Below are 24,551 nucleotides of genomic sequence, written 5' to 3'. Positions count from 1 at the left end.
GCTCACACATGTAGAAAAGAGGCATTCTTGACTGTCCTCTCTACCTTCTCATTTTGCTGGCTTGCTTCATGTGTTTAGGTATGGGGAAGTTTAAATAAAAGGTTTTAGTCTGAGACTGTAACAAACTACAGTGATTTAAGATTTGATGTCTGGTAAACATGGTATTTAAAGTAACCTGATACCACATTTTCTTTGTAGTAAAGAAAATAAGTAAGAGATTTATTGACAGTGGCTTATGGACAGAGTAGTTTGTTCAAAACAAATGCTAAAACAACAAGAAGCCTTCTGCTGTTGCCACCACTGAAGCCACAAGCAAACAGCTCTTATCTTGGAACTGAAGTCTAACTAAACACACTGCCTCTATGCATCTAGAGTATGTGTGGCCAGAAGAATGCAGAGCAATATTGCCAGTTCTGGCTAGTTTTGCCTAATGACAGCGACAACACTTTTATGTTTTTATTCTTTTTTCACTAGACATGTATGCAATGGCACACTCTTGAAGAGTATACTTCAACAGAAATAAAACACATTTCAGCCAGCAACATTTTGCCACTAAACATAACATTTCTCTGCTTCAACTGTCAATGATCCTGTCATTTTTTTCCAGAGTGATATTGTGCTTCTGGGTCCTGCTACAGCAAGTGAAGCCAGGAATTCCCTTCTCAGAGTGAAGCCTTCATTGCTGATGGATGTATTGACATGGAGATGATGGCTGAAGGTAATATGTATTGAAGGCACATCAGTCTGTTGAGATTGGTGATAGTCATTCCTGAAATGCTAAAAATAATCCTAAATTTTTCAACATATTTTCACGTTAGAACAGGCTTCATTGGACGGTATCATAATTTAAAGAGTTCAGGTCTGAATTTAGCTTTGTTTTGTACGTCTTTTAGTCATGGGAGCACTTGTGCAGATTCCTGACATTTTTCCTTGTATCCAGGTCTTTTTACTTGGTGAAGTGAGTGGAAAAGGCATCAGAATCAGATGTGGCTGTAGGCTGTGTGGGATTTCTGTTCTTAGCAGAGGCCATACACTCCCATGTGAGCTCCTGGTATGCAAGTGTGCAGCAAAGCTCAAGCTCAGCTTTCCTAGTATTTAAAAGGCTTCATTAGTCTCCAAGAAAGAAGAATATACTGCTTCTGGCTGCCCAGGTAGACAGCTTAAAAGGATAGATAAAATATCATAAGAAGGATGCAGGTTCATTGAGGATGTTGTTTCATTACATGTTTGCCAGCAGGAACATGAAACAGAAACCTCAATTCTGCAGAAGGCTGTGAGTGCAGAGAGACAGTGGAAGGGACCTTAGCCTCTGTTTTTCCTTCATCTGAAGGTGAAAGTACTGCTGAGATCAGTGGCTTATGACTGAATATTGTTACTAGCCCTTGTAATTAAAAATGTGAGGTCTTCATTTATATACTATAACATTCCTGGCTGTTGTGCAATTTTGGGTATTATCTGCAAAGGAATAGTCCTTTGAGAGGAAACTGTTGATCCCTGTGTATTCTCTTCACATCTCAGGGAGCAAACCTTGCATTTTCTCATCAATATAAATGACCATATCTGGAATATAAATGACCATATCTGCTGCTGATGCACAAATCAGAACAGATCCCAGGTTGTCCATCGATTGTTCTAGAGCAGTTTTTATATGTAGCAACATGTGTTCACCCATATGCTCTTGCTTGCTGCCTGGACAGGAATCACCCCTTCGACACACTTGAGGCTGAATGTCCCAGATATTTGTTTGTTTTGCCAGCTTCTGGCTATTTGGTGGTCAGCAAATAAAGGGTTAAAAAAAGGAGTTTAACTGTTGTACTCATGAATATATGATTGTTAACTCACAAAATTAAATAACTCACAAAGCAAAAGGTTCAGTGGTTCAGAACTTTGAAATATAACTTTTATGCAAGTCTTTATTTCAATTACTGATCAATAATTCTCAGAAGATGGCTTCATTTTTATTGCCAAGAGCTGTGTTTTTATGAAGAGTATTTTCTTGAAAATAACCAATGGTTCAGATGATTTATATCTATTTTTAAACACAACATCTTAGTATGCAATTTACCTTATTATGGATGTCTGTCACTCATTCTTCAGTCCAGTGGAATTACTGGTGAAACTATGACTAATAAAATTGGTTGTGAACAAAAATTCAATAACAGCAAAGTTAATTACATGTTTACAAGAGTATAAACTTACAGTTTGATCAATATGTAAATTCTGACCTTCAATGGTCTTTTCAGCCTCCTTTTAAGCTTTTAGTCTTGCAAAGATTAACTTAACTGCCTAGAACTTCCTTTTATGAAGTTACCAGAATATGAGAATGAAGAACTTAAAATGGTGACTTTGTATTTTTCAAAAACTCTAAAAAATACAAACTGTTGATGTTGTGAGTACTCATTCATCTAACTAAATAGCAAGTAATGTTAAACTATTAAGCAATAGTGTTAAATGGATGAATATTTACTAACAAGAATAGCTACTTATATTTTTATATTTATTTTTATATAAATGATGTGATTAGCTATATTAACACAGCATTCTTGAAACACACTGTTTGAGACTCCTGTCAAAAGTGAAGAGCTCTGTATAAGGGATGATTGTTGAATCAAAGCACTTTTTGATTCAAAAGTTTTGATTCAGAAATTATTTGTTTCCCATGGTCTGCCAAATTAGTCTTTATAAACTGACGATCATCTTTCCCTGGCCAAATTACTATTTTTTATCTATATTTCCTAAAGTGCATCTAAAGACATCAGTGCACTTGATTTTATACTGATTCTTCTAGGGAACCCATTGCTCTTGCAGATTAAACAGGCATATCATTGCCTACTTAGCATTGCTATTGGATGGTAATAAGCTTGATGCATAGAAGCTTTATTCAGGCCAGTCAAGAAAATATGTTTTTGGACAGATAACTTTCTGGTTAAACTCTAATTTGACTTTGGAATGACACATTGTTGGAGTGAACAATTTGCAGAATATTGCCAGCTGCCCCACAAAAATTTTCTGAGAAGGACATTGTTTCTATCTAGACATTCATCATTTGTATGTTTGCCTGTCTGGTTTTGTGTGTTACATTTCTGTCCTCAGAGCCAGCAGGGAATTGCAATGGAACAGAAACTGAAGGAAGTTCTAGTTCAGACATGAATATATCCTATTGTGTAATATGAGGCTGTTATTTTTCTGAAGGATTTGTGGTTACAAATCAAACCACAAGACTGAAGCAATTAGATGCTTTCTAGCATTTTCAGACTAAATGGCTTCTACAGCAAAATGTGTTCTGGTTCAGCACTTAGGCAGCTCTTAGACAATGAAGTAGGTTCCTTGGTGGACACAGAAAGGACTGACTTTAAAATAACCTGCAGAATTTCATTCAATGTTTAAAAATGTTTATTCTCTCGGGAAGATTATATCTCTGATTTGTAGTAAGAGAGAACTTTGTTTGGGAGGTGTGAAATCTTATGGCTTACCCACTGTGAAGCTGTAACTTTTGCTTCTGCAGCTTCCCTCCATGTCCTACCATCCCATCATATTTAGACCAACCAAAAGCCCTAAATGTTCCTTCTCTCCTTTTTGGCAGGCTTTGGCAGAAGTTAGAGCAGAAGTCCTTGCCCAGGAAGGTTTAATACTTCATTTTAAATAGCCACGAGAAACTACTTTTTCTGCTGGTTTAAGCTGATATCCTCAGATAGTGTTACCTTGATGCTGTCAGTGTTACTTACCTCAATGCCTCATGAAGTTAAGTCCCTGATTTCCTTCTTGTTAAGGTAACTGAATTACAGAAGAGAATAAACCACCCAAACATTGTAATTTGCTTTAGTATCCACAATCATTTCAGTCCTGACTAAAGGGGAAATAATGTTGCATGGGAATAGCATTTTAAATGTACAAATTCAGAACATCATACACATCACAGGATTGTAGGTGATCATGGAAAGCTTACTCTAGTATCCAAACGAAGGGATGCCCTTTAGAAGGAAGTATAGTTTTCATGATCTGGAGCACACCTCTTCCTCAGCACTGGGGACATAACTGGGAACCAGAGAGCCCAAGCAGCATGCATGAGGTATGTGAAACCTCGCAGAACTGGCTGCAGCATTTCTGCTGATGAAAAAGAGCTGTATTGTGACTCACTGCTGGAGTATAAAGTTTAGTGCATTTTGCATGGTGCTTGTGAGATAAGGCTAAAAAAGGTTTGGTAACATAGAATGAATGTATATTTTGTCCTTGTTACTGGAATCTAATTATGATGCTGAAACAAAAAAGGGAGTGCAAAGGATCAGGCAACACACAAGAAGTGAACCTAGTGAGAATTACTTGGTCATTGAAATCTAAAAGTCAGGAAGGTTTCGATCTTTGGGCTCACCTATAATTTGTGCACCATAAATGTAGACTGAAGTCGTTAGGGACTTTGTAATGACAGTGCTGTCTATAACAGTATCATCAAGCAAGACATTGGCATAAATCATTGGCACTTTGCAAAGTGTCACTTCTGTCAACCTCCCAGTGATGTGATCTTTAGTCTTTCAAATCTATAGACTGGCATTTGGATCAGCTAAGCACCTAACATCTTGTCTTGCATATTAAAGCTGCTTTAGCCAATATCTAAATGCTGAAGTAATGCCTGCTTACAAATATTTTAAAATTATTTGCATAATATAATCCCACTATTTTAAAGCTTTCCTTTAGGGCATATCTGTACAGTCTGTCCTCTGTTGATGGATTCACAACTACCTTAATCAATGATAAAAAAATTGTATTAATTGAGGTAAGCAGCCCCATAAAATGAGTAAATAGATGTTAAGAAAAATTAGATACGAAAATAATTCCAGTCTATAAAAAAACTCTCAAAGAAATGCTACGAAGATTAAAGCTTTTCAGTTTGAAATTGTTTCAGATGATATACGAGTTTATTATGGATAGAAATTGTGCTTGTATAGGTTTAATATGTAGACTAAATAACATAGGCAAATTTAAAAGCATTTTAAAATGGACAGCAAGCAAAGACAACTCTCTTTTGCCTCTCCAATGAACTTCAAACTACAACTCAGTAATGTAGCACCTCAGTGGACAATACTGAATTCCTGTTGGAATTATCTTGCTTTACCTCTGGGTGAGCTTTTAAAGATGATGTATTGCCAGATGTGTAAGCACTGCTGGGTGTGTTCCCAGCCCTGGACATCTGTTAGTGTTACTGATAAATTGCTACACAGTCCCTGGCATGGTCTTGTTCCCTGACTGTTGTCTCAAGAACACTGATTGTACAGATGTGTTTGTGACGGCTGCCTGAAGCTACTAGAAAGCATGCGCAGAATTTGCAGGTGTCCTTATGACTAAACTGGGATGACAAACCATAGTCACTCCTTTATACTCTTCCAACCCTTTCTCATGTTATTAATGCCCAGGGCTGTGTTTTGTATGAGATTTTAGAAGGTTTTTCTCTTGGATTATGAGTGTATTTGTTGTACTTTAGGAGCCCTTCTAGTCTGTGCCAAAGCCAATTTGATTGATACAACCTACCACGTAATTATAAAGATGTTGCCATTGCATTTGCATGAACAATTCCAAAGGCACAAAATCATATTTGCCACAAATAAAATTATATGTAGCTCTATGAAAGCCAACAATTTCATGATTATCTAGACCTGAGACTACACTAGCATACTCACAGTCTAGAAGATATGTGAATGTTACCCTGTTTGGAAAGGGCTGTATTAGACAAGTGGAGGTCATTCTCTTGTCCACTGGCCTCCGGAGGTTTTGGACTACTTCTAAAATGTCTACACAAGGTGACTAAAACCAGACCTGTTTTCATGACATTCTGGTATTTATTGAAAAAATTGAAGATGTTGTATTGAAGAGAATGAGGTGTAGCAATTAGATTAACAGTAAGCATATTCAAATTCATGTTGAGTTTTAAGGAAAATACAGCTGTTTAGATTTTACAAAGGTCTTTCAAAATTCTGGCAGAAGTAGCCATAAAGTTTCATTTGTCAGCAAAAAACAAATCTGAAAGTATTATGTAGAAGATTGTGATGTATATGAGCTCTTTGATGAGCTGAAGTCCTATTGTTCTGTACTCTTTGTCCAGGCATAACATAATTTTGTTTTATAGCTACTATCACAACAGAAGTATACAGTAGAAGAATGGCAAAAATCTCACAAAAACTTTGCAACAGTGAAAATCACAGATGGATGACCCTGCAAATTGATTTTACTGTGTTTTTGATTGCCAAAGGTAATAAATGAGTAACTTAGCTGGGTTGTATCGATACGTTTGAAGCAAAATGGTTACAGCTGGACATGAATAAACAAACATGCTCAGAGTTGATAGATTTATACCTCTTTTAGCATAAAAGCTGCCATAGCATTCTAGATATGTTGAAGTCTTCAGTGTCTAGCTTGGAAAAGCTCTTTTATAGGCAAGAGGAAAGAATAAGTCTCTACATTACAAGCCTTTAATGATCAAAAGTACAAGCAATGGATGTAGTTCCTTATTTCAATGACTAGAAGATCTTCTAAAATTAACTTGGAAATACAGTAAGAGCATCATCTATCATCCACCTGAAACTCAAAGGAGAAGACCCAATTCCACCATTGTTATTCAATGTTAACATATTCATAGCATATCTCCTAGATTTCTTTTTATGTCTTTGTCTTCAAGCTGGGTGAAGTCATGGCTATCTGTAAATACCAGGAAGGAAAACTGAACTAATACTTGCATTTCTGCTTACCAATTTTGTTTTGTCTGTAAGCTCAAAAATTAGTATTTTCACGTTTATATAACTTTTTCTACCATGCTATGTTAAGGGATGAGGGATGAGACAATATGTGTCTATCTAAAGGGATAAGAATATGTGTATCTAAAGGGATAAGAAAGAAGAATCACAAAAAATATTTCCATCAGGTGTTTGACTAGTAATGAGAAACAAAAGAAGAAATTATTAACTGTGAAAATGACTGTCTTGCCATAGGCTTTATGGGGTCAGAATTTTCTTCCCTAGTATGGGGGCAAAAGTAAGAAATATAATTGCACAAATCATAATAAATTCAGGTTTAAATCTGGAAAATAAAGAGCTGATATTCCAACTCCATTTCTAGTATCTCCTTAGCTACATGTTTTATCTACCCAATCAGAAGCAAAAGACAAGCTCTCTAGATGTCATACTTAACATTTAATTTCCTTGAATAAATTTATTACATCTAAGGCATGGGCAGAGGAAGGGTCTTGACAGGGAAAAAAAATCAAACCCACTCTCCCCTGATACTCCAGCTCTTCCTTGTAATAGACTCTGCATGAAAAGAGCTAAATGATTTCACCAGATACTGAGCTCAGTGAGATAAATTCTCTCTCTTACACAGTGCCACTATAGCATAACTGCTGAAGCCATTTAAGTCAGAACAGTGGAAAACTAGTCTAAATGAAAATGGGTCTGTCTCAGGAAGGAGGCAGGAAGCTCAGCAACCCAAGAAAATGCTGTATCTCCTACAGCTTCTTGGCAGAAGGGAGAATAACATTCAGGGAAGTTCCACTTCCTTTCAGGTTTATATGGGCTCTCCCACTTAACACAGAATAAGATTTTCCCTCTATGTGTAACAGCACTTCACACACCTAGAAAAACCTAATTACATTAATTCAGTGCTGGGAGACACTGAGTGTGGGGGGTAGCTTTATATCACTACATAAATTTCTTCTAGACAGAGCTGGGATCTCTTTGTAGTGCTCAGATGGACAGGCCCTCTCTGTGGTATTTCATCTGTCTGCAGAGAACTTTATTTACTGATGGGTGTGGGCACACTTGAGAGCATGACTGCTTGTTTTCTCTCTCTCTTTCTGCCCAGTTTGCTCCTCTTTTGAGATTTATCTGCCCACAAAATACACAGAAGTTTCATGCATCTTCCTAACAATCTATTGTTTCAATCCTTGCAATCTATTTCTACTTTCTCAGTTGTTCTGACACAGATGATTCCTCTCTCTGCTCTTCTCTTTTGTTTCCAGGGCAAGAGTTTGGTGAAACAGCATCAGCAACTGGCCCTTCCCAACATCCAAGATTCAGCTGGCCTGGAAGAAGAAGACAACAGTAATAATTAGTAACTTCAGTAACTTTGGGCATAACAGTAGGTGATAAATATTAAGAGGTCAACTACCAAGGCAGATAATTTAACAGGTTGCTGTGCTTCTTCCCCTTTCTGGGATCTTCATTGAGTTCTTACTGATTTTCAGGAAATAGGGCCTGGCTTTCCCAAGATTTTTGAAAATAACTGTTATTATTTAATCAAGTTTTAAATTCTTGTACCAGTTCTAATACAAGGTATTACTGCTTCACTTATGATTTACCAGGAAGGCTGACTACCTGGGGTATAGTGACAGTAATGATTCATCCCTTTAAGTGCCTGGTCCTAAGTGGGACATAGCTGTAGCAAAGTAATATATTCTTATTTTATTTCTTCCTGCCTCTGTCACCATCAAAATATTCTCTCTCACAGCAATTCATAAGGAGCTTTCACCTGATATGAATTTTATACCTGGTATTATTTGTGTTGCTCTGTGTGTCCCAGTCCTTTAGTACATTTTGTCAATATAGCTGGGAGTGCTTCAAGCCTGGATGTCACAATGTATTTGTAGAACAACATAACCTGTGCTGGTCAGGACTGCAGGGTGCTACTGCTGTAGTTAATTGACTAGCTTGACTCTTTAGTAGTAAATTGGGTTTTCTACTAAGTCATTCTCAGGACTTGAGACATCTGAAGGAGTGGAAAATTCCTTTGATCTCGCCATTGCAATCAAATAGAGCAGAAGATAAATTAAAAAATCTGTTATATAGTTTAAAATTATAAATCATATTGTGAACCCTGACTTTTAAAATGCAAAGATGTAAGTGGTACTTGTGCTTCCTAAAGTTTCAGGAAATGGTTCTTCAGCTTTGCTTCAAGTATTACTTACCCTTTACAACTAGTATCTGGTAAAGGAGCTTTGAAAAGTGTTTGCATCCTCAATAACTTATCAAAAAACATGTGTAAAAATACTCAGAGACAATGCACACAACTGTTCCTTATGGACCTCCGATGACAATATGTATCAAACACTCAGCACATATCTAGGCAGCAGCTAAAGTTCAGCTACTTAACTTTAACCCCCAAGAGCAGGTCAACAGGAAAAAGGAATGCATGTTAAAGCTCACACCGATGTTAAGTGAGATTCCTTCAATGGGGCTTGAACTCCTACTCGAGATATCGGCAGCAGGGCTGAGTGCCTTGGAATGCAAATCGAGCTTGTTACTCAGCATCACAGGAGTCATAAAAGTTCTACATCAAAGATGCAGATACAGGCTGAATTTTATCCAAGGGATATTTCACCACCTACCCAATGGCCAGCTTCCAGTCTGAGACAGTGGTAGGGAATACTTTGAACTACTGCTGCTGATTAGACTCCCTCTGACTTCACAAATACTTTATCATTGTTTGCTCCACTAAATTAACAACAGAAGTACAAGGTCTTGGAACACAGACCTCATGAAATGCTCTCAGAGATGAAAATCTTCGCACCTTACAACTTGCATTGTTATTTCATTTTGAGTCTTTCATGTACAACTACAAAAAAAGGAATAAAGTTTCTGAGTGTTGCCAGATGATAATGAAATAATGAACTGTACAATTCTACTGACCATGAGATGACTCCAAAAAAATAGTGATTAGTTTAATTTAGCCACTCAGCTACATCTTCAAGCATAGCAAAAAAACCCCAACAAACCAACCAACCAACCAACCAACCAACCAACCAACCAACCACAAAAAATCACCAGGGGCACATGTATGAGAATGGTACATGTAACAAAAATGCCTCAGTTTTTGTTGCTCATTGTTCAAAGTTCAAAGCACATGAAAGGGCCCAGCAAAGAGCCATAGTGTTCACATTTTATTCACCTCTTAAATTAGGGGGAAGGATGTACCAAGGAAGTGAAGAAATTCAGATAAATTGAGGGGATATAAAGTGAAGCAATAAAATTCAAAATAGTGATAATTTGCATAAAATCAGGTGTATTACTGTTAGTAGATCAAACAATTGAATGAAAGAGAAAATAAAGCCACGCAACCAAGGTCACACAAAGAATTAAAACAAAGAGAATGGACCAATGGGTTTTTTTGTGGTACTGGCCACACAGGCTGTAAGAACAAGACCAATGAAAACAAGACCCAGCAGTTTGGACCCTTTTTTAAAATTCTGGTGATGAAGATGAAAGGAGAGATACATCAATCAGTTTTCCTCTTGAATTCTGGAAGGTTTTAAGATACTGCAGAGCAGAATGAGGTACAAAACTGCAGACAACAGACAGGTGAACAGGAACATTCACGAGGAAAGAAGATCTGCACCTTTGGTTTTCTATTTCAATAATTTATTATTTTTTTAATTGCTTGTCTTTGTATTGTTTTTGCTGAGAGGACTTTACCTGCTGTTTCTTTATGTGCCATAGTCCATATGTCTCCATCTTAAGTGTGAACTCAACACTTCTTGCTGATCACCCTTTGGTGGAGGCTGTTCTGCCATCACCCACACACAACAGCAGTGAGCACCACTACACAGCTGGCCCTAATAGAGCAAATAAAACCATGGCCAGTCTGAATGTGTGTAAAATCTGCCCTCACCCAAGGAAGATGTTTTATTCTGTGCAGGTCTTTCCTGGTGAATCTGTGTGCTCTTCTTCTTCTACAATATTCATTAACACAAGTCACTTGTACAGTAAATATTTATTTAACTTTAAGATTTATATAGTGTCTTTCCCTACAGCATCTAGGTGGTATTTGCAGAAATTAAAAGCATAAGTTATATGAAGCTTTCAATAGTGTTTTGCATTAAATTGCTACTGTTGTCAGAAATAAATCAGCTATATTGTCATGAAGTGAAATAAGCCTAACAAAACCCAAACAAGCAGAAGTACAAAATCAATCAACCAAAAGCTAACCAAATAAATGTGGCTTGCATAAATAAAAGCAAGAAAGATTGGCTATCAGCTACATCAATGAAATACCTAGACATGAATGAAAGCAGGCATCATTAATCTGCATTGATTGCACTTGTTTGCTGGGCCTTGTGTGCTTCCTATCTGACCTGAACACTCGCTGGAAGCCATACTGCTGGTGTTATTTGCAGGCAGATGTCTGTTTGCAGCAGAGCCCGTGTTAAAGGCGAGCGCTGACTTTAGGAATGTGAAAGGGGAGCATTTTTCTCTGGCAGCAAAGGAGGTTTGAAGGGTTCCAGTCTTCTTGATAATTTTCTCCTTTGTCTCTCTGTTCATCACTGCAGCGCTTGCTTAAGGGCGGCCATTAGTGCAATTTTGCTATATGGTCAATCTGTGAGTTGTTTTAGATTACATACCTCCAAAAACACTATTAAAGAAGAAAATCAGAGAGAATAGCAAGCTCCTTCCTTCAGTATTTCATTGATCCACTTTAGGGCACAATATCAAAAACCCCTAAACCAGCATCACTGAGAGACAGTGACCTCTGGGAGGGAGAGGAGAGGGAGAAAGCTGCAGAAAGCTCTTCAGTTGGCTCTCCTGCCAGGGAAAATGCTTGTGAATTACACAACAAGTTAGGGAGTCGTGCCAGTCTCCATGGTAGCTGTGGGAGAAAAAGGGACCTTTCTATTTCCCAAATCCCTCAGATGTCTCAAGCTGACTCTGGTCAGTCACAGATATAGTGCCACATGTGAGTTTCTGTTTTAAGGACTCCCTGCACCATTGCTTCACTTTTGCTTTTCACAATGGGCTACATGCTCAACCCTGGGTAGGGTGAAGCACTTAAGCCCCTGACTTCACACATCCAAGTTAGGAAGGCTGCAGTCAACAATGGCTTTCTATTTGCATGCATTGTTGCCACAGGTTTCCTTTAATCATGGATTTCTCCCATAACAAAATACACAAAGAGAGGGAGGGAGCCTGAGTCTGCCACAGTGCTTCCAACTGAGCAGTTCCCTTTGAAAGATGTCAAATTTATCCGGTGCCTACATGGAAAGCCAAGCACTCTCAAAAAACCAAATCCATTCTCAGAGCACCTTCAGCCTCATCACCTACACTTCTGTTTTACCTTTTTTTGTGGTTATTTAAATTCTGAAGTGTGCTGGATTAAGTTTGGTTAAACCAAATCCATTCTCAGAGCACCCTCAGCCCCATCACCTACACTTCTGTTTTACCTTTTTTCTGGTTATTTAAATTCTGAAGTGTGCTGGATTAAGTTTGGTTTTCACTTGTACCCAGCCAGAGAAATAATATTATCCATCTGTAGAAGAGAGCAAAACTGAATCCACAGTGATTTCCCTTGCATATCAGTCTGACAGCCATGACTCTTCCTGCTTGCATTAGGTGGGATTATTTTTCCCTTTGTGAAGAATCAGTGGTTTGACTTATGGTATTACTTAACATGATGATGGTAGTGCAGAGACCATCTCTTATTACATCAATTGTTACAATTTGGTAACAGATTCAGATATAAAAGAGTATACCTTAGAACAGCATTTTCCTATCTTTTTCCTTTTAGAACCACATTGCGCTTTTTAAGAGATCCTTTACAAGTCCCTGCTAAGGAAAACTGTGTGCATCATTTGCCTCTTTAAAGACCATCTTTGGTGAAATAGGTTTCACAGGCAATGTAGCAAGGGCTTCATAGGAAATTGGATTTTTTTCCTCACTTTGTTGTACAAAAGGTTAAAATTTATTTCTGTTTGATCGTGCTCACCTCAAAGATGTCCCCTGCAGGCTCTGTCTGTTGGCAGTTAACATGGGTTTAAAGAATGCTCTCTAGGCCATTCTGCAGCAAGAAAGTAGTAGGTCTTACATGGAAATGCAAACAAAACCTTTAAAGCTTTTGATCTTCTTGGGGACTTGATGAAATCTCTTGAGCAAATTGAAGGATTACATTCAACAGCAAATATGTACAAGTATAACAAATTAACTGTAAATGATATAACCAATCTAAAATGGAAGTATAAGATATAACTGTCTTATGGCAGTATTTGAACTTTGTTTCACTGAAACTCAAGGATATTTTAAAAGCAATGGTAAATGACTATTGACTACAAATATTCATTCAAATGCAAAAGAGAATTGCTCTGGGGTTTCTTTTCCTTTAATCTCCTTCTGATTTGATCTAAGCACATCCTTCTAACCTTAATGCAGAGGGGTGGGAGGGACTGGGGGGGGACAATCTGTGAAATTCATACTGCTAATCCCCTGAGGACTTTCTAATCAGACAAGAGCCACCAGGGAGACAGTTTCCTAAAGGTCTTTTGTTTCTCCTCATGTAAAGAACACAGAGAGCAGGTACTGCTGTGCATGGTACACTGAGACTTTTGCATGGTAAAACAATAATGCTTTGAAAGGCAGCAGGATTACCATATCTTCTTGTACTAATTGTCATTCAAAAAGGTGACCTATAAATTTCCCCCTGCTTTGAGCAGAGGTGGTGTGGTGACCTGGTCAACCCAGGTTCAAGTGTCATTGATTGGATGATGATGGACAAGGAAGAGTCCTTTGCCAGACATGAATCTACTTGACATTTCACTCATCAAGCACCTTGGGTTTATTTTCTAAACCAGGCTTTTCTCTTGCTTTGCTTACAGTTTAGCAACATGGCATGCACAGGCACATCATCATGTTTGCATCTGGTCCCAGTTCTTGGGAGCAAGCACAAAGGAAGAAAAGCCTAGGGATAATTTTCAATCCACATAACTTTTAAATGAATGGGGTGAGCAGCAGTCAGGACTGAAATACAGTGAAACTCACATCATTAGGAACTTCAAAAGAGAAGGACTGCAAAGCCTCTCCTGCAGCATCATCAACTAATTTGTCTTTCCTTTGGGAATACTTCAGTTCAAAACCCTAGAAAATAATTCACAGTCATGATAACAGTTTCAGAAAAAAGTCAAAGCGATCATCTTAATCAAGCCCTTTTGAAGTTAAATGTACCCCACTTCAAGACATGTAAAGTATTCTTAATATAGGCAAACATTAAACAGATGATGTGCAGAAGTCTGCATCTTTCACTACTCTTGTGTTCACAGACAGGATTACAAATCCATGCTCTCTACTGAAATCATGTAACCAAACCTTTCAAACTTGTGGTTTAATTACTACTGCTTCCTGAGATATTTAACAGGTTGCAGATATTAAGACACAGTTTTGACATCTGCCTTTCCAATTAAACAGGTATAACCTTGAATGTGAACTAAGTAGGAATAGTGTATTGGCATTGAACAGGGTGTTTTGGCCACATAGAAAATATGTCACTTGAACCAAACTGGCACTGAAAATATGGTACAGTCCCCCTCTCCTTCCCATGAAAACAGAGGTGTGGTTATATGATGACAAGAGTGCTTCATTTTGATATGAACAACTGACAATCAATAAAGTGAATGTACTACAACACTCCCCCTGCATCAGGAGCAGAAAGCACGTCAGCCTGGCCACTTCAGTATAAAATACTGGCAGAATGGGCACTGCTGTGTGATCAGGCCTGCCCTGGGGCCATGAGACACAAAATGGCCTGGGGGAGTCAAAGGGAGCAGAGCACTTCTGCTTATCAGGAGGCAGCTCTGTCCTATCAAGCAGACTGAGCCCCACGGAGTGCAAAGCCTTTTCAGCACTGATTTGCCCTGTCAGGATGACAGGCTTATCTGAGACCTCCCCATGGCTGGCTAGGAGAGATATCCAGGGTCTGGTGCATTGAGGCACCGCTCCTCCCTTCACAAACTTACCACCAGGGTTGAGCTCCCATGTGCAATCATTCCCAATAATGACAGCAAGTGGTTTGGCTAGCTACACCATGCCATCAAGGCCCTACTCTCATATAGAATGAAGCTCTGAATACAACTGGTTCAAATTTGCAAAGAAAATGTTTGCTCACTACAAAAAGCAGCTTTGGCTCAGCTGAAAAAAGGGACAAATTCATGCCAAGTTTAATGATTTTTTCTTTTCCCAGAACAGTTAAAACATTTTATCTGTTATTCAAGAATGCTTTAATTTTTCCAGGAAAAAAGGTCTAAACCTCTCTCCCCTGGATCCTGGTGTCCAAATGAAATATCTTCATTATACAAAGTTGATTCTTGTTCTTTAGGGGTGAAAGATGTAACTTCACAGTGAAAATGGAGAGTACCTTTAGGTGATGCAAAATTCATCTTGCAGACTGTAAAATCAGTTTTCTCAGCTCTAATAATGTACATACCTGCTTTTCTACTAATACAACATGATAAAAAGATCTTGAAAGAAATGAACAATTCTGATACATGCAAGAATGCAGAAATACGGTGTTTGGCACTCACTGTTGAGCAAGCAGAGACTGAATATTAGGTATGAGATGATGGAAGAGCAATCCAGGAGGCACTGGCACTGCTGATTTAGTAGCATAATTTAACAGGTGAAAGAGGGAGAGAATCAGTTCCCTGGCTAGTTTTGCAGCTGTCTTCAGTAAAGCGCACAGTGTCCACACAAACTAACAGTTACCCACAAAACATGGCTGGGTAGAAGTAAGCTGCTAGTCAAATACATCATGATGCAGTGGTTTGGGAGCATCAAGTTGGAAGATAAACATGCCCTTGAATGTTTTTTTATGAGGACAAGCCAGGAGTCCCCATCATGTGGATAACAGAAATTCCTGGCAGGACACATGAGGCCTCCTGTTGCACAGCCTGGTGTCTGACTGTTCCAGCAAGGGCTCAGCCTGGCCCTTCCTCATGCAGATGCACTTATAGGATTTTCCTCTTTTACATTACTGATAATTTTCAGGATTACTTCAATTACTTAATATATTTGACACCTTTATCCCTCTCTCAGGCTTGGATGAAACTAGCTGGGAAGCTCAGAGAAAAAAGAACAGGCAGATGGAACAGGCCTGACTAGTAAGTGTACAGACAGAAAACATGGGATCAGTGCCATGTGTGACAACCAGCCACACAGAGTGATCCCATCACTTATCCTAAAAGCCACACACTCTTCTCCCCTTGCCAGCAGATCATGTCCACCTTCCTCAGCTTCTCTTTTTGTTCACATGTTGATTTACTGAAGAATACCTCTAATCTAAGCTCAAATCTGGTGCAAGCTGCAGACCAAATTGGCTATTTTAAATCTCTACATCTTTGAAAAAAATGGCATGTCCTGGACTATTGGGTAAGTATTAATCATAGCAAATAAAAACAAAACCAGCAGAGTAAACTTGGCTGAAGGCAAAGCAGACATTGTAAGGAGCAGCACTATTTCAGATTGAGCCTGCACCATTTCTTTTGAGACATATTTTTATTGATATATTTTAAAGAAATTCTCAAATGAACACTCATAATTAGAAAATGAATAAAACCCAGTGCACAAGCTTTAAAGGTATACAGCATCCCACAGACAGCTCTTTCTTTGTTCTCATTTCCTCAAATTCAGCTTATTAAGTGGCACTGCAACCTGACTGCTCCTCTATGGTTTTTTGCAAGTTCAGCCAATAAAAATCTAGGAATTTCCCATCTTTGGTTATGAAAAGGAAGTTTCCAAGATTGGAGTCACTGATAAACTGAATAACCCCTTTAAAAATTGCCTTATTACTTCCGTCTCCTTCCCCAAGCTTTGAGCAGAATAAAATATTTATATGCAACCTGGCAACAGCCCAACTCAAAAATATTATACAGCTGGTCCTATTGATTTCGAGTCCTGTGGAATGAATGCCTCTGCATGAGAGTAATGGAGACAGAAATAGCAGTGCAACTTGTAGTATTTAAAATGTGTGTTTAAAATACATATAAGAATTCTCAAGTAATGAACTTTGATCTTTTGGTTTTAATCACAGCTGTAATACATGGTCTTATCCTGATTTAAAATCTTCATAAAATAATCCTGTTCATGCTGAAGGATATGCCTTTCTGATGGCAGGAAGCAATCTTGTTTGGACCATTTTTGCATGGATTTCCTTAATATCAACTATTAAAATATTCTGGATTTGAGACAGGCTATACAGCTTTCTGTCCTTTGAGTTTATCCTTTAGATTGTAGCATAAATGCTAAGTAAAACATTCCACTGTCTAATTTTAGAACAGAAACTATGTCTACAAAAAAAGGGATATTTTAAATGGCTGAGAAAATTAAAAAAATTCAATGTCAAGTAAAATACAAATTAAGCCCTGGGCACTTGCTACATTTTGCTTTTAAAAAAGGCATATAAACAATAATCTTTCACAGCAAGGCTGCACTTAAATTCACGATGGGAAAATATATATGAATTCTCATGCACATGAAATGAAATGATTCTCAGGACTGGCTTGTCTGAGTAAGCAGCAGCTATATGAGCTTTGAAAGGGAAATTTATCTGGAGGAAAAATTATTTTTGCCAAAATGATTAAGCATTTGGAGAGATGACTGTCAAAAAAGAACTGCAAACTTTCTTGGTTAAAATCTTTATTGATTAAATTCCTGTGAAAATATTCATAGTACAAAGCCATAAACGCATTTCTATTCCACAATGCAACGAAAAAAATCAAATATATCAAAATAACTTTATGGGTAACTGTAAATTTCAGTCATATCTGATGATACAATAAATTTCATGTGTAGGAGAAAAATGAGGGTATTATATTTAGGAAACATATACTTCTTAATATTACATTTAGGAAGCATACATTTAAAAAAGTATTTATTCTCTGAAAGGATTCAAAATCATTTTTTAGAAATGCAAATTAGGCATAATATGGAAAAAGGCTTTTTTTAAGGCCTTTTTGAAGCGATTGTAAATATGTCACAAGACATAAGATGTGCTGTTCTCCATGAAGACTCAAAGCAGAACAAAGCATAGGAGGTGTAAAGGGAATGAGGTATATGAAAGATTTGTCTTTGCTCTTGCTATAAAATAACAAAGCTAGGTCTTTCATCAGATTTTTGTTGCTGAGCAGAGGCACGAACTCTCCTCCTCCTGCAGCAGGCCAGGGTCTGGATGTATGGCTCAACCACACAAAAGGTTTGAAAAATCCAAGCAGCACCTTTTATGTCACCTTTTATGAATTACTGTGTAAAGGAGTTACCAGGATGATTACAGAATGAAGGGTCATCCTCTAGCCTGTAGGTAGCTACCAACCTGTGTAAGAGCGTGGACCTGACTTCCGCGGACTCCTGAGATGTGCCACTGTGTTTGTATTTCCACTATGAATCACAGAGCTTTTATTTGACTGGAATCAATAAATTGAAAATATGTTATTCAACTGAGTTACTACTTAACATGCTATTTTTCAGCAGATTCAACAGTCTTATCAGTGTGTGTAAACACTCTGTGACTATCTCTTAAGCACTAGCAGAGACTGTGATAATGAAGTGCCTGCTATTTAGACATTATTTCCTTAATAACAAAGTTATATGGAAGACTACTCACAGCTTGGCAAGAGGTTTTTTATTTTTTTATTACTTGCAAGGTTTTGTTTGATTTTCAGACTTTCTAAAACACCACACCCTCCTAGGGAAGTCTGCTGAACAGCCACCTGGTCCTCAGCTGGTCTGATGTTAACACCCCCCATGGCAGCCTGTGAAAAAGCGATTTCTTCTTTCATCTCAGGAAATTGCGGAAGGTAGCAGGCTACCCATAATTTGAAGACTTGAGAAATTAAAATATTTGAGAATTTCTGATCTTGGGGGAAATAAGGCTAAGTCCCTCATTCACATTTTTATCTGATTATTTTATCGTTTTTAGAAAAGAACAATTGTGAGATTAGGAGGTGGAATATTTATTTCAATTAAGTTTCATCTCATCTTGCTTTAGTACTGGTGAATCCAGCACAGAGGAAAGACCATTTGTCTATATATTAACTAAGAAAAGGTTCACCTAGTCAACAGTAACTACTGTAATCATCCCCTATTTGTAAAATTAGGCTCAGCAGTTTTTGAATGAAAAGATTTTAAGGATTGAAAGTGGCATTTACAAACAATGCCATTTTTCCCAAATCAAGCTCAGCCCTCTTGCTTGACTAGAAAACTACTCCTTTTCCGGCACTGACACCATCCTTGACTTAAAAGCTGTTAAAGGTCTCACTCAATAGAGCACATAAATATAACCATATGGTACAAAGAAATGGAGTCACTGCAGAGAAAAGAGACTAACAGCCTGTTTTCAAACTCTCCCTGGTCAGAAACTGCTGAAAAGCAAGTGCAGCTTAATCTTCATCCAGAGCCATACCTCTCCAGGGAATCTGAGGCTCAGTTGGTTTCTGCCCACAGTACAACCATCTAAAAGGATGTCGTGACAAATGAGAGGTGAAATGAAGTCGACTGATATCCCAGCAGGCTGACAGCACAGAGATTTGATCAATCACAGAAAAAAGAGGTTGCATTGCTGCACATTATTTCGGCTCAGAATAATTAGTTTCAGAGACATCCTTGCCAAAAAAAAAAAAAAAAAAAAAAAATTTGACTGCAGACTAAACCAGTTTGTAACTAGCATGTTGACTGCTTACAAGGCAACTGAAAAAAAAAGTTTTAGTACAGTTTGTGACAATCCAGAAACAATCGTTTTTTGAGTCTAAACATTCTTCATTTAGAAAATATTAATGAAACAGTCATGCATATTCATGTCCAGTTCCCTGGAGACAGTGTTCAAAACTAGCTTGTTCTAAAACTTCTACCAAATTTAACTGGCAAAGATCACTAGAAACTTAGTTTATTTTTCTTGAGAGGTTAGGTAAGCAAACTGAAACCACTAGAAGCAGTTTAAACCTCCAAGGCCAAGTTATTAAAAGAACTTTCTTTCAGGAACTCTCCTTTCAGGATATTTTAATCTATAAATTGTGCCATTCCGCTCCCGTCATCCTGCAATGTCTGTCTGGATTGTGCAGCCTCTGATAAGACAAGTACATCTGACAGTAATTTGTATATTTAAGGAGACTACAATGTACCCTGGAAAGATGTGAATTAGCAGGACAGAAGACAGCTGCCCCAACAACCATTTCACCCTCTTTATGAGCTTACTGCAACCCCTGTTTTCACTTCAGGAGCCATACTAACTACAGCATTATGTTTTTCCTCTTCTGTGGTAAGCATTTGCTCTCCTCTTCTGTCTTTGAGGGAGGAAATGGCTCTCAGATAAAACATGAAATTTGTCCTGCAGCTCCACTTGCCTGGTCATCTACAGCAGAGCCACACAGGTGGCGAGTTCCAGCTTTTGGGGACCATTAATGTTATTTATGCTGCTTGCTGGCATCTTCAAAAGTGGTCCCTAAGCGGGCTGTGCCCATATTATGCCTCCACAACATGAATTGTCTACAAGCACTTTCTCAACCACTCCCTCAAACATCATTGCTTAGGCTTGATCAGGATGAATGCAAGCATAAGCAGGTGTCTTAAGGAGACATTTCATTCCGGGGGGGGCAGAAGTGCAGTAATTGAGGAGAGAAGAGGACAGGTTTTCCTATGGCAGAGACAAGCATGGTTCTTATTTGATAAGCTATCTTTTCTCTTGTTATCTACTTCTGTTTACCTTCCTCTCTCTTCATGGCCTGACAGGAAGTCTGGAAAAACAAAAAACTCCACAATACAAGTGTTTCTTCCTGTTGTTTCTGCTTCAGGGGCTGGCATACTAGGAGTGACCCCACCAGCTTACTGCTTTGGGAGAGGAAAGGTACTGGAATTACCCAGAGACTTCCCTCAAACTATGCTCCTCCTTTCTGCATTTCTTTCTAATTGCTTGGGATTTCTCTGAAGAAGCACATGGAGTATTGCAAAATTCTCAAGTAAACCTTAGAGCCTTTTGCTGAAAATATACTCCTTTCAATGACACAAACAGATTTTGTTAAGAAAACCCCAAAATGTATATGAGGAAAATTTTCTCTTGGCTGATCGAAATTTCTGCTGAGAGCAGAATTCCCTTTTTTCCCTCTTTTTATGCCTATCCCCACCAAACCCTTCATATTTTCTATCTCTTTAGTGGAAGATTCCTGTAATTTACAACCACACCCAAACAATCTGGTATCTCATCATAAATTTTACCTGAGCAAATGGCTCCTTAGGAAAAAATCTCTGTAAAGCTTTCATTCTAAACAAAACAAAATGGGACTGCTCTCTTTTTTTAGTTTTTAAAGCTGAAATGACTGAGCAGGTGGTAGACTTAAGCCTAATAACCCAGGATAATGAACAATATTTTGACATTATGTGAAGAGGGGAGAAAACCCAGTGAATCAGTGACTGAATATTTTCCAAGAATCCACACCCTATTCCTCTCACAGACATTGTAGTCTATAGCAATATCTAAGCAATGTCTGTTCTCCTTCTCTCCTGCTCTAGTTTCATGCTTGAATACTTTTGAAGCAGGAGATACTCAGGAGCCCAACTGTTTGTTCATTTTTTTTTTAAAGACAAACTAAATCCTGTCGCTGTGCTTTCTAACAGTCAAAATAAAAATTAAGTGATAAGTAATTAATTGGTGATAAGAAGAAAGAAAAAAATATTCAGCTATGTTTATACTCAAATCTTGCTCTGAGATTCTGTGTCTTGCTAGATGCATCATGACTAAGTGCTGCTTTAAGAAAAGAAAAATTAAGAAATCATTAAAAATGTATTGTATCTGTTCAAATCAAGGCCCTAGTAATCAACTTCAGACCCCCAAGGTCACTTGGCCAGCTTGTGATTACAACAGCAACCTCAGCGCTCAGTATTGTCCTACGGCTGTGGCAGGTCAATGGAAAAATGTTCTTTAAACACCATAAGCATCTGATTGTGCAATACCTAAATCAGTGTCATTGATTATTCACAGTGCTGGACCGCTCAAAGCTGGGGAAGTAATTAGGGCTTTTTGTGTGGATTATCCACTGAGAAAAGGTCAAATAACTACAAACAGTGTCAGAAAACAGGAGTCACCAAGGACCTCAGCCTCCGTGATCAGTTAAGAAATGCTAAAGCAGGGTTTGATAATGATGTGCTTATGCCAGGTTCTACAGGATTTGATCATTCTGTCATAGAAATCCAATGAAGCATGAGTGATGGCTACTTTTTCCTTTGAAGCTTGCCTCAGGTCCCTGATGCCCGTCAAGCAAGTTTGTCAGTGAAACTTGACTGAGAAGAATTTAAAAGGCAGTTTTTGTTCCAAGGGGAAATGTACATATGTATATACATGTGGGTGTGTTAGCAAATGACTGACCAGTCATTTTAGACACATAGTTTCTAATTTAGATCAATGTACTTGTTTTGCTCCATATTTTGTCTTCCCTACAGAAAAACCTGCATTTGCCAAAGGGCCACGCTGAATTCTCTCACAGAGCTTTTATCAGAATACACCTCCCAACTCTCCAAACGGGAAGTCTGTACAAAGAACAGCCTTCTGCTAATGACTTTCTCCCTACTGAAATGTGAGAAGCAATAAAAGAAGTCTCTAGTTTTGTAACAGCATTTCCAGCGTTTGCTGAGTTTACAGGGGTACTGCTACTTAGCAACACCTTGTAAATTTAATTGCTAAGCCAGGGTGTACAAAGCATTCCAGTTCCATATGGGAGCCATTCCTTGCAGACCTCCTTCCCTGGGAGTTCCCAATGTTGTAAATCTCTTCCCCTCCTGCCATCTCTAAATTGCACTAACACTTTGGATGATTAGGGCTGCAGCAGTGATCAACATTTTCCCCTAGTCATTCCTTTCCATTGATCATTTAAATGAGGGATTATTCTGTTTTCCTATTTTAGCCCATGGATCAATTGTATAAAACAATAGATGGAGGTTAGTTCAGAAAATTGGTGCAACAAAAGAAATAAGCAAAGATGCTCTGTACAGGGAGAAGTTACTTTATAGTAAAAAACCAATGAAAGAGGACAAACAACAAAAAGAAACAAGCAAAAAATCAACAGTAGTAGCTAACAATATGTAGATTTGGCAGAGTAAAAGCAGGATCTAGTAATCCCTATAATGAAAATACTGGAAGGGAGAGTAGGATGGCACTACTCAGATGGAAGCTATAGGGGCAATTCACAGACCTCTGGCTTCTACTACATCACAGAAGAGTACTTCTAGTGTGCAATGAATGCTTGATGGCTGTATTTTCAATGGAAGTCTTATGCCACTGAAAAGAGAATTGGAAGAGTAATAAACTTTTGACAGGCTGAGCAGTTGGGTCATCTTGTAGGACTTGATGGATAAAGAGCTTGGAAAGAAGAACAGGTCTTCTCAGGTTCATCAGACATCTGAAGATAGACATATAGATATTTTGTGGGGCTCTAATCCTTGGACTTATGGTCTTGGCAAAATAAAAGAACTTGTCCTGGTGGAGACATCATGCTTAAAGCTAACAGGGTGGTCTATTTTCTATAAAATGTCTGCTTAAATATTGTTATCTGGAAAATTGGTGCGCCACTTTCCTCTTAGGACCCCCATTGAACTCAAATGTTAATGATGTGGAATAAAAATTTCATATCCACAAGTGAAGTTAGGCCCAGGGCTATCAGGTAGGACTGCAGCCTAATTAATATATTTATATAATAAATTCCACAGGGTGGTTAATTTACCATTAGTCTTCTTAAATTTGTTGTGGTTCCATATTTGTCACAATATCAGATATCAGGCCCAGGTGTTTTGCAGACCTCTGGAACATTTTTATTTGACTTCTATTTGTTTTTCCCACTTTCTTTCTTTCTACTGAGACTAAAGAGGTAGCTCAGGTACCAAGCAGGAGAAGTGATGATGAAGAGGCAAAAAGCCATAACACAGAGCCAGCTACAGCTTCTCTTTGCCAGTGTGATGTTCCAGATCTTCTGATACTTTGCAGGACAGTTCATGATTTGAACAACTTAGAAATACTTGGAAAGTTACTTACACACATGCTTGAGAAAACCAGAAATTTGATTTGAGTTATGAAGGGAGAGAAAGGGTATAAGTTAACATTTCATGTTATTAAAAAATTCAACCCAGAATAAAATGATGTAGACATCACTTAAGCCTTAGAAGAAAGATCTACTGTAGAAATCATCTATTCATGACATCTTATTTCCCATCCCCAAAGTCCCAGGAAAGAGCAATGCAGCATCTCTGTTACTGAATTTATCACAAAGGGGATATGCTGCAGAAAGGCTGCTGGCACCAATTTTTGCAGGTATCCAGCTCCAGAGAGTTAGAAGAGGCCAAATGGATGCAAAGCAGAGAAGACCCTGATCCATGCATTTCCATGGCTCTTGAGGCACTGACAGCCAGTGGGAGGGTGCAGAGAGGCTGGGGCAGCAGTGCTGGGTTGAGCTGCATGGCCGTCCTGCCTGCTGGGCACAGGCTGAACCCAGAGAGAATTGCATATCCCCTGGCTGCTCTACCTTGTCTGTACTGCGTCCAAATACTTGGGCAAGCAGCAAACATGGCTTAGAGCAGACTTTCCATTCCAGGGCAAATTTGGAAGCTGTTCTGTTCTGCAGTTAATCCTTACCAGGATTAGGAGCTTTACCACTATCTGTGTAACTGTGACACGGAGATTCCACTATGGCACTTTCATCATCCATACACAACAGAGAGGATTTAGTTTAGGCACCTACCTTTATTCCAGTCAGTAAAAATAAGTATTGCTTAACTATTTTATCAGAA

This window comes from Agelaius tricolor, unplaced genomic scaffold, assembly GCF_023055355.1.
Source record: "Agelaius tricolor isolate 1412-34295 unplaced genomic scaffold, bAgeTri1.0.p SCAF_6, whole genome shotgun sequence".
Taxonomy (NCBI): domain Eukaryota; kingdom Metazoa; phylum Chordata; class Aves; order Passeriformes; family Icteridae; genus Agelaius; species Agelaius tricolor.
Note: the sequence above shows the minus strand (reverse complement) of the source record.